This window comes from Oncorhynchus nerka, linkage group LG23, assembly GCF_034236695.1.
Source record: "Oncorhynchus nerka isolate Pitt River linkage group LG23, Oner_Uvic_2.0, whole genome shotgun sequence".
Classification (NCBI taxonomy): domain Eukaryota; kingdom Metazoa; phylum Chordata; class Actinopteri; order Salmoniformes; family Salmonidae; genus Oncorhynchus; species Oncorhynchus nerka.
This window is the reverse complement of record NC_088418.1, coordinates 37,543,505-37,555,517: the sequence shown is the minus strand read 5'-3', so window position 1 is coordinate 37,555,517 and position 12,013 is coordinate 37,543,505. Positions and strand designations below refer to the sequence as shown.

The 12,013-nt window shown below is 44.7% G+C and overlaps 1 protein-coding gene across 2 annotated transcripts in view; it reads left to right on the top strand.

Moving 5' to 3' along the window:
* LOC115106789 (AP-2 complex subunit mu) overlaps positions 1-12,013 on the top strand; it is a 52,286-nt gene that overhangs the window by 9,586 nt on the left and 30,687 nt on the right. The window lies entirely within an intron of this gene.

The window sequence follows — 12,013 nt, the reverse complement described above, 5'->3', positions numbered from 1 at the left end:
GCTTCCACTGGATGTCACCAGTCTTTAGAAATTGGTTGAGGTTTTTCCTTGTGTAGTGAAGAAGTAGCCCTGTTCAAAACGAGGGTCACTTCAAGTGTACTGTTAGATAGAGGCGTCAGTTTGTTTTCCTCCTGTATTGAACACAGATCATCCCGTCTTCAATTTTATGGATTATTTACGTAAAAAAATACCTAAAGTTGTATTACAAAGGTAGTTATAAGAGCGTCTGCTAAATGACTTAAATGTAAATGTAAATGTAGTTTGAAATGTTTTGGTAACGTTTACAGGTAACCTTTGAGATATTTTGTAGTCACATTGCTCAAGTTGGAACCAGTGTTTTTCTGGATCAAATGCGCCAAATAAATGGACATTTTGGATATATATCGACTGAATTAATCGAACAAAGGGACCATTTGTGATGTTTATGGGACATATTGGAGTGCCAACAAAAGAAGCTCGTCAAAGGTCAGGCATGATTTATATTTTTATTTCTGCGTTTTGTGTCGCGCCCGCAGGGTTGAAATATGTTTTCTCTCTTTGTTTACAGAGGTGCTACCCTCAGATAATAGCATTGTTTGCTTTCGCTGAAAAGCCTTTTTGAAATCTGACATGTTGGTTGGATTCACAACAAGTGTAGCTTTAATTTGGTATCTTACATGTGTGATTTCATGAAAGTTTGATTTTTATAGTAATTTATTTGAATTTGGCGCTCTGCATTTTCACTGGCTTTTGGCCAGGTGGGACGCATATCCCAGAGAGGTTATTAATGTAGAGACAAACGTTTGTGCATATTATTTTGTCATAAAGTTCATTTACGAAAATCGCTACATTAGCAAGCTAGCGTTAGGAGATGCAGATGAAGTAACATACAGTTGAAGTCGGAAGTTTACATACACCTTAGCCAAATACATTTAAACTCAGTTTTTCACAGTTCCTGACAGTTAATTGTAGTAAAAACTCCCTGTATTATGTCAGTTAGGCTCACCACTTTATTTTAAGAAAATGAAATGTCAGAATAATAGTAGTGATTTATTTCAGCCTATTATTTATTTCATCACATTCCTGTGGGTCAGAAGTTTACATACACTCAATTAGTATTTGGTAGCATTGCCTTTAAATTGTTTAACTTTGGTCAAATGTTTCAGGTAGCCTTCCACAAGCTTCCCACAATAAGTTGGGTGAATTTTGGCCCATTCCTCCTGACAGAGCTGGTGTAACTGAGTCAGGTTTGTAGGCCTCCTTGCTCTCTCACACTTTTTCAGTTCTGCACAAACATTGTCTATAGGATTGAGGTCAGGGCTTTGTGATGGCCCCTCCAATACCTTGACTTTGTTGTTCTTAAGCCATTTTGCCACAACTTTGGAAGTATGCTTGGGGTCATTGTCCATTTGGAAGACCCATTTGCGACCAAGATTTAACTTCCTGATTGATGTCTTGAGATGTTGCTTCAATATATCAACATCATTTTCCTAACTCATGATGCCAGCAAAGCACCCCCACAACATGATGCTGCCATCCCCATGCTTCACGGTTGGGATGGTGTTCTTCGGCTTGCAAGCCTCCCCCTTTTCATCCAAACACAACGATGGTCACTATGGCCAAACAACATTTTTCTTTCATCAGACCAGAGGACATTTCTCCAAAAAGTATGATCTTTGTCCCCATGTGCATTTGCAAACCGTAGTCTGGCTTTAGTCAATAAGATTCTTGCTACGTAAGCTTAACTTTCTGAACATTCGAGACGTGTAGTCCACTTGTCATTCCAATCTCCTTTGCATTAGCGTAGCCTCTTCTGTAGCCTGTCAACTATGTGTCTGTCTATCCCTGTTCTCTCCTCTCTGCACAGACCATACAAACGCTCCACACCGCGTGGCCGCGGCCACCCTAATCTGGTGGTCCCAGCGCGTACGACCCACGTGGAGTTCCAGATCTCCGGTAGCCTCTGGAACTGCCGATCTGCGGCAAACAAGGCAGAGTTCATCTCAGCCTATGCCTCCCTCCAGTCCCTCGACTTCTTGGCACTGACGGAAACATGGATCACCACAGATAACACTGCTACTCCTACTGCTCTCTCTTCGTCCGCCCACGTGTTCTCGCACACCCCGAGAGCTTCTGGTCAGCGGGGTGGTGGCACCGGGATCCTCATCTCTCCCAAGTGGTCATTCTCTCTTTCTCCCCTTACCCATCTGTCTATCGCCTCCTTTGAATTCCATGCTGTCACAGTTACCAGCCCTTTCAAGCTTAACATCCTTATCATTTATCACCCTCCAGGTTCCCTCGGGGGAGAGTTCATCAATGAGCTTGATGCCTTGATAAGCTCCTTTCCTGAGGACGGCTCACCTCTCACAGTTCTGGGCGACTTTAACCTCCCCACGTCTACCTTTTGACTCATTCCTCTCTGCCTCCTTCTTTCCACTCCTCTCCTCTTTTGACCTCACCTTCTCACCTTCCCCCCCTACTCACAAGGCAGGCAATACGCTCAACCTCATCTTTACTAGATGCTGTTCTTCCACTAACCTCATTGCAACTCCCCTCCAAGTCTCCGACCACTACCTTGTATCCTTTTCCCTCTCGCTCTCATCCAACACTTCCCACACTGCCCCTACTCGGATGGTATCGCGCCGTCCCAACCTTCGCTCTCTCCCCCGCTACTCTCTCCTCTTCCATCCTATCATCTCTTCCCTCTGCTCAAACCTTCTCCAACTCCAACCTATCTCCTGATTCTGCCTCCTCAACCCTCCTCTCCTCCCTTTCTGCATCCTTTGACTCTCTATGTCCCCTATCCTCCAGGCCGGCTCGGTCCTCCCTCCCGCTCCGTGGCTCGACGACTCATTGAGAGCTCACAGAACAGGGCTCCGGGCAGCCGAGCGGAAATGGAGGAAAACTCGCCTCCCTGCGGACCTGGCATCCTTTCACTCCCTCCTCTCTACATTTTCCTCTTCTGTCTCTGCTGCTAAAGCCACTTTCTACCACTCTAAATTCCAAGCATCTGCCTCTAACCCTAGGAAGCTCTTTGCCACCTTCTCCTCCCTCCTGAATCCTCCTCCCCTCCCCCCCCTCCCTCTCTGCAGATGACTTCGTCAACCATTTTGAAAAGAAGGTCGACGACATCCGATCCTCGCTTGCTAAGTCAAACGACACCGCTGGTTCTGCTCCCACTGCCCTACCCTGTGCTCTGACCTCTTTCCCCTCTCTCTCCAGATGAAATCTCGCGTCTTGTGACGGCCGGCCGCCCAACAACCTGCCCGCTTGACCCTATCCCCTCCTCTCTTCTCCAGACCATTTCCGGAGACCTTCTCCCTTACCTCACCTCGCTCATCAACTCATCCCTGACCGCTGGCTACGTCCCTTCCGTCTTCAAGAGAGCGAGAGTTGCACCCCTTCTGAAAAAACCTACACTCGATCCCTCCGATGTCAACAACTACAGACCAGTATCCCTTCTTTCTTTTCTCTCCAAAACTCTTGAACGTGCCGTCCTTGGCCAGCTCTCCCGCTATCTCTCTCAGAATGACCTTCTTGATCCAAATCAGTCAGGTTTCAAGACTAGTCATTCAACTGAGACTGCTCTTCTCTGTATCACGGAGGCGCTCCGCACTGCTAAAGCTAACTCTCTCCTCTGCTCTCATCCTTCTAGACCTATCGGCTGCCTTCGATACTGTGAACCATCAGATCCTCCTCTCCACCCTCTCCGAGTTAGGCATCTCCGGCGCGCCCACGCTTGGATTGCGTCCTACCTGACAGGTCGCTCCTACCAGGTGGCGTGGCGAGAATCTGTCTCCTCACCACGTGCTCTCACCACTGGTGTCCCCCAGGGCTCTGTTCTAGGCCCTCTCCTATTCTCGCTATACACCAAGTCACTTGGCTCTGTCATAACCTCCCATGGTCTCTCCTATCATTGCTATGCAGACGACACACAATTAATCTTCTCCTTTCCCCCTTCTGATGACCAGGTGGCGAATCGCATCTCTGCATGTCTGGCAGACATATCAGGGTGGATGACGGATCACCACCTCAAGCTGAACCTCGGCAAGACGGAGCTGCTCTTCCTCCCCGGGAAGGACTGCCCGTTCCATGATCTCGCCATCACGGTTGACAACTCCATTGTGTCCTCCTCCCAGAGCGCTAAGAACCTTGGCGTGATCCTGGACAACACCCTGTCGTTCTCAACTAACATCAAGGCGGTGGCCCGTTCCTGTAGGTTCATGCTCTACAACATCCGCAGAGTACGACCCTGCCTCGCGCAGGTCCTAATCCAGGCACTTGTCATCTCCCGTCTGGATTACTGCAACTCGCTGTTGGCTGGGCTCCCTGCCTGTGCCATTAAACCCCTACAACTCATCCAGAACGCCGCAGCCCGTCTGGTGTTCAACCTTCCAAGTTCTCTCACGTCACCCCGCTCCTCCGCTCTCTCCACTGGCTTCCAGTTGAAGCTCGCATCCGCTACAAGACCATGGTGCTTGCCTACGGAGCTGTGAGGGGAACGGCACCTCAGTACCTCCAGGCTCTGTTCAGGCCCTACACCCAAACAAGGGCACTGCGTTCATCCACCTCTGGCCTGCTCGCCTCCCTACCACTGAGGAAATACAGTTCCCGCTCAGCCCAGTCAAAACTGTTCGCTGCTCTGGCCCCCCAATGGTGGAACAAACTCCCTCACGGCGCCAGGACAGCGGAGTCAATCACCACCTTCCGGAGACATCTGAAACCCCACCTCTTTAAGGAATACCTGGGATAGGATAAAGTAATCCTTCTCACCCCCCCCTTAAAAGATGTAGATGCACTATTGTAAAGTGGCTGTTCCACTGGATGTCATAAGGTGAATGCACCAATTTGTAAGTCGCTCTGGATAAGAGCGTCTGCTAAATTACTTAAATGTAAATGTAAATGTATGGCGGTTTTGTAGCAGTGGTTTCTTCCTTGCTGAGCGGCCTTTCAGGTTATGTCGATATAGGACTCATTTTACTGTGGATATACAATGGGGGAAAAAAGTATTTAGTCAGCCACCAATTGTGCAAGTTCTCCCACTTAAAAAAGATGAGAGGCCTGTAATTTTCATCATAGGTACACTTCAACTATGACAGACAAAATGAGGGGAAAAAAATCCAGAAAATCACATTGTAGGATTTTTAATGAATTTATTTGCAAATTATGGTGGAAAATAAGTATTTGGTCAATAACAAACAAGCAAGATTTCTGGCTTTCACAGACCTGTAACTTCTTCTTTAACCTCTAGCGACGAGCAATCCCGTATCCGGGAGCGTAATCATAGCCTCAAGCTCATTACCATAACGCAACGTTTCCTATTCATGAAAATGGCAAATGAAATGAAATAAATATATTCAAACACAAGCTTAGCCTTTTGTTAACAACACTGTCATCTCAGATTTTCAAAATATGCTTTTCAACCAAACCTACACAAGCATTTGTGTAAGAGTATTGATAGCCTAGCATAGCATTAAACCTAGCATTCAGCAGGCAACATTTTCACAAAAACAAGAAAAGCATTCAAATAAAAATAATTTACCTTTGAAGAACTTCGGATGTTTTCAATGACAAGACTCTTAGTTAGATAGCAAATGTTCATTTTTTCCAAAAATATTATTTGTGTAGACGAAATAGCTCCGTTTTGTTCATCACGTTTGGCTAAGAAAAAGACCGGAAAATGCAGTCACTTACAACGCCAAACTTTTTTCCAAATTAGCTCCATAATATCAACAGAAACATGGCAAACGTTGTTTAGAATCCTCAAGGTGTTTTTCACATATCTATTCGATAATCTATCAGTGGTGGCAGTTGGCTTCTCATCAGAAGCAAACGGAAAAATACTGCAGCTGGAGATTACATAATAATTGCGACGGAGGACACCAAGCGACCACCTGGTAGATGTAGTCTCTTATGGTCAATCTTCCAATGATATGCCTACAATTACGTCACAATGCTGTCGACACCTTGGGGAAGCGACAGAAAGCCTAAGCTCATTCGTGGCCCATTCACAGCCATATAAGGAGTCAATGGCATGAGGCGGTTTAAAAAAATGTGGCACTTCCTGATTGGATTTTTATCTGGGTTTTTTCTGTAACATCAGTTCTGTGGCACTCACAGACTATCTTTACAGTTTTGGAAACGTCAGAGTGTTTTCTTTCCAAAGCTGTCAATTATATGCATAGTCGAGCATCTTTTCGTGACAAAATATCTGGTTTAAAACGGGAATGTTTTTCATCCAAAAATTAAAATAGCGCCCCTATATCCAAGAAGTTAAGAGACTCCTCTCCTCCACTCGTTACCTGTATTAATGGCACCTGTTTGAACTTGTTATCAGTATAAAAGACACCTGTCCACAACCTCAAAAAGTCACACTCCAAACTCCACTATGGCCAAGACCAAAGAGCTGTCAAAGGACACCAGAAACAAAATTGTAGATCTGCACCAGGCTGGGAAGACTGAATCTGCAATAGGTAAGCAACTTGGTTTGAAGAAATCACTGTGGGAGCAATTATTAGGAAATGGAAGACATACAAGACCACTGATAATCTCCCTCGATCTGGGTCTCCACGCAAGATCTCACCCCGTGGTGTCAAAATGATCACAAGAACGGTGAGCAAAAATCCCAGAACCACACGGGGGGACCTAGTGAATGACCTGCAGAGAGCTGGGACCAAAGTAACAAAGCCTACCATCAGTAACACATTACGCCATGCGTCCTCCGAAACACAACCCAACCAAGCCGCACTGCTTAACACAGCGCGCATCCAACCCAGAAGCAAGCCGCACCAATGTGTCGGAGGAAACACCGTGCACCTCGCGACCTGGTCAGTGCGCACTGCGCCCGTCCCACCACAGGAGTCGCTAGTGCGCGATGAGACAAGGATATACCTACCGGCCAAACCCTCCCTAACCCGGACGACGCTAGGCCAATTGTGCGTCGCCCCATGGACCATCCCGGTCGCGGCCAGCTGTGACAGAGCCTGGGCTCGAACCCAGAGTCTCTGGTGGCACAGCTAGCACTGCGATGCAGTGCCTTAGACCAGTGCACCACCCGGGAAGCCTGAAATTATTTTTGATTGAAAAGTAAAATGTTTTGCTCTCGACAAAAAGACACAAGTGTACCTCCATAGAATATAACAATTTGCCCGTGAATAACCAGGCCTTCATACAAACCTGCTATGCAGAATTCTTGACGCACAACCGAAGGTGCTGCCATATCCTGCCAGCATGCCCACAAGCAAGCCACTCGGGTGGAGAATGACGCGAGGAACGAGATGGAAGTAACATCAGTTTGTTGCAAGTTGGGGAGGGGGGAATAATAGCTTAATAGACCCTTCAACCTTTACTAAAGAATGGTCTAAGAGCCGAGCTAGGTGTGAAAACCCCCCGTCCTTTCACAGACCAGATTTGCCCTAACGACCAAGGGGGAGTTAGTGTACTGATTATTCTTTTGGGTCCCAATGCACGACTGTGTCTCTAACTGACAATGCATGGGCATTATAAACCAAATAATAAACTGATAATTGTGCACGAGTTCAAATGAAACGAGCAGGGAGCAGGTTTCCCGATAGTGCGCAGGACATCGACTGTGCACCAAAAGCATGTTCAAGCCACAGAGTCGATAGAGCGCATCCTCACAGTAGCTTGCTACTCAATGTAATAAAGTAATGACTTTTCAATTAAGTTACCTTACACGTTATGTTGGCTGACAATTTGTTAGCTACGCTGTCCTTGCGAACAGCATATCATTACAGCAGTATATACCGGTATGTTAGCTAGCTACCTAACGTTAGTAGTTATACATCAAACTTGCCAGTACATTAACTATAGGCTATCTAACTAACCAACGTTTATTGACTTGATTATTCCCGGCATTGTTAGCTTAGCTAAATAGTATAGTCGTTGTTTGTTCGCAATGGACATTCGGGTGCTTTCGTAAATCCGCTCTGGCTATCTACTCCGATTTCAGAGCACTCTCGTCTGGCTGTACCAGAGTGCAGAATAAATTATTTACGAGCGCTTGACACCCGTTGAAAATGGCCGGAGTCAGTAAACGTCGGCAAAAAATCTGAATTAAATTGTTTCCAGCAGCACAGTTAGTCACCAATGCTCTGGTCAACACACAAACTGCCAAACCAGCTCTGCTAGGGCGAGTAAAATGGTCAGGGTTGTCTCATTTGTGTCTGGCTGGCTTGCTAGCTACTTCCAATGTCATCTTGGGTGCTTGACTGCCGTTGTAAGGCCAGAACGCTCAAATCAACCCTACTCCTCGGCCCGAATGTCCAGTGTGCGCTCCGATCGAAACGGTCTGAATTTACAAATGGACAATCTGACAGCGCTCTGAATTTATGAGCACAGGCACTCCAGATTGAATTTAACTAGGCAAGTCAGTTAAGAACAAATATGTATTTACAAGGACAGCCTACTCCTTCCTCCCTGTTGGGGAATTGAACCCCGGTCTTCCGCGTGCCCTGACCGCACGACACAGGGATTCTTAGCTAAATATCCCAGTACTGTACTGCCCAACGTTGTACATATTTTACATTCCATCCTCACGGAAACGTTTTGTTTGGAATAGAAACACTATAATGTTAATTGAATTAATTAAGCAAGTACCAGTCAAAAGTTTGGACGCCTACTAATTCCAGAATTTGTCTTTATTTTTTTACTATTTTCTACCTTGTAGAATAATAGTGAAGACATCACAGCTATGAAATAACAAATGGAATCAGTTAAGAACAAATTCTTTATTTTCCAGGACAGCCTACTCCTTCCTCCCCGTCGGGGAATTGAACCCCGGTCTCCCACGTGCCCGAATTCTGTAATACAGACATGGCCTGCTCTCCCTTATGTAAGGAATTAGGCACTTGCCCATGTTTACTGCAGTATGTATTGTAGGCTATGTTTACTTGTCAGACTGCACAGTAGCCTAATAAACAAGTGCAGGTTGCTTATATCTTCAAAATGCTTTATTATCCAAATGTAAAAGCATATACTGTACAGTACTGTTTCGTCTTCAGCATATACTGTACAGTACTGTATTTCGTCATCAGCATCTTTATGCTTTCGTTATAAAATAATTATAAATACTCTTTAAAAATGCAGATGTTGATTTAGTTATGGATCCATAACAAATTACTATGGGAATAAATATCACTGATTTACAGACATATTGGAACAAAGTTGTCTAATGAAGGCAAACAATTTAGAATCCTCCAATACTGTAGCCTACTCCTGATCGTCACGTTGTACAGCGCCATATTTTCCATTCCATCCTAGCAGAAACCCTGAGGGTTTCGTTTGTCATTTTTCTCAGAATAGAAACACCATGGTATTAATCAATTTCTTAAAGCCAAATTTCTTAAAATCAATCCCATATACTATGTAATTATATGTAATTACAAGAAAGGTTTTAAATTCTCTGGTAATGCCAATATGGAAGACTATCAAATGCTTCTCAAATATGCCCTCTGGTGGTCAAACTAGCAATAACTTGCAATAACAGAATAAATGTCTGAGAATTAAATAACCTGCTACAGAATGCTGCAACAGCACGCAAGGTGTGCTGCAGTATGACACCACTTTTAAGGAGCAACCACTGGACTACCATACTCTGGTCAAAGGCACTTAAATATTTACTTGCCCATTCACCCTCTGGATGGCACACACACAATCCATGTCTCGAGGCTTAAAAATCCTTTAACATGTCTCCTCCCCTTCATCTACACCAGTGGTCACCAACCTTTTTTGAGTCCTCCGTTGACACTGACTAAAAGGGGACACCGCCTTCTAGCTGATGGCAACTCGAGTCGCACCGCATTATTTCTGCGTCATGCACAAATTCATGTTGTTACTCCTAGAAAGTTAAATATTCCTTATTAATATAAAAAAGGCCCAAGCTGCTAATAACAACAATAGATACACTTTCCTATTCATTCATTGTAAAATGGGCACACGTTGCCTACCTGGCGTCAGGACAGCTGAATCAGGTGCACCCAACCGCATGAGACTAATAAAAAAAAAAAATGTAACGCTAGGTTTTATCGTTGGCCCATCGACTGAATGCTTTGGAGATCGACCGGTTGGTGACCACTGATCTACACTGATTGAAGTGGATTTAACAGGTGACATCAATACAGCTTTCACCCGGATTCACCTTTTCATTCTCAAGGAAAGAGCAGGTGTTCCTAATGTTTTGTACACTGTGTATTGCAGCAATTACCAACAAATGCTAGTGCCAACCGTACCCAAACAATGACAGCAATCGGTTAATGTTATTTATTTACAACTAACTTTCATATAACTTAATAAGGAGCAAACAATTAAAAAGACAGATCTCACTTAATTTTGCCAACAAAAATGTCTCAACAGAATGAAACACAACAAGTGCATATTTAAAGAGATGGTTTAGATCAATAAATAGGCTTACAATAATAATAATAATGAAAATAAATGCCCACTACAATATTGTCCACTACATTCCTCTTAGGCTATAGGCATACCCCCCCTCTGTCTTTTGTTTTTACCTCAATGAAAAAGGCCAGGGCTTCTCTCTCTCTCCCTCTCTCTCTCTCTCGCAGCAGGCGCATGCATGTAAGGAGTGAGAGAATGGTGCTTAATTAAGCATGACATCGGGATGCCTGCTACAATTTTATTTCATAGCTTTTCTTTGTTTTGCCGGTGTTAGGTTCTAAATATCAGAGTAAGAACTCGATGGACATTATGAAAGGTTTAACCAAGTTTATCCATCCCAAAGGATCGAACAGCTGAACAGACAAAGACATATTCACACAAGCACTGATTTTTAATCATTTCTCCTATGCTGAGTCTCCTGCACATCTGAACAGCCAATGCATCTCTGTTGCTAGACAGAACCTTAGTGATATCTGTTCTTCCTCACTTCATCTGACCTCTGCCCAACCGGCTCACTCCTCCAACTCACGGCTGTCATGGTGACTGGTACCAGACTTTCTCTTCTCCCAGAGGATCCCTCCCATATGATCCCTGATGGTGAACAATAACATATGCTGACATCATGTAAACGTTATACATTACCCTTTCTCCCTCAGTGACATGAATAAGTATATTTAAATTATCAGAACCCAACACTGGCTAATGGAAACACTGGTGTGTTTGCACCTGCCTTTCGTGTATCTCTTCCTAACCCTCTGCCCTGATTCCCATTTTCATTATCCATCTCCTTTCCCTCTTCTGTTCCTCCTCATCTTTTCTGTTTCTCTCCACTCTTTTTTGCTGGTACCATTTCTCTCCATGTCCATCGCCTTGTCCATTGGCTACCGTAGGAATAGGTAAGATGATATGCTTCCTTGGCAACTGATCATGTCCTGACTGCAAGTGTCTTGCCGGGCCTGCCAGCTGCAGTGACAACCCCCTATTAAAGCCGGGTTTCTTTTTCTCCAGATGTAGGCTACATTCCCCTTTACCGGTTCTTCCGTGCATCTCATGGTCCTTTTTCACTCTCCCCCTCTTTCACGTTCAATCATCTCATATCTTTACTTGCCTAATAGTTACAGTGGGGAGAACAAGTATTTGATACACTGCCAATTTTGCAGGTTTTCCTACTTACAAAGCATGTAGAGGTCTGTCATTTGTATCATAGGTACACTTCAACTGTGAGAGACGGAATCTAAAACAAAAATCCAGAAATCACAGTGAATGATTTTTAAGTAATTCATTTGCATTTTAATCGCATGACATAAGTACATCAGATAAGCAGAACTTAACATTTGGTACAGAAACCTTTGTTTGCAATTACAGAGATCATACGTTTCCTGTAGTTTTTGACCAGGTTTGCACACACTGCAGCAGGGATTTTGGCCCACTCCGCCATGCAGACCTTCTCCAGATCCTTCAGGTTTCGGGGCTGTCGCTGGGCAATACGGACTTTAAGCTCCCTCCAAAGATGTTCTATTGGGTTCAGGTCTGGAGACTGGCTAGGCCACTCCAGGACCTTGAGATGCTTCTTACGGAGCCACTCCTTAGTTGCCCTGGCTGTGTGTTTTGGATCATT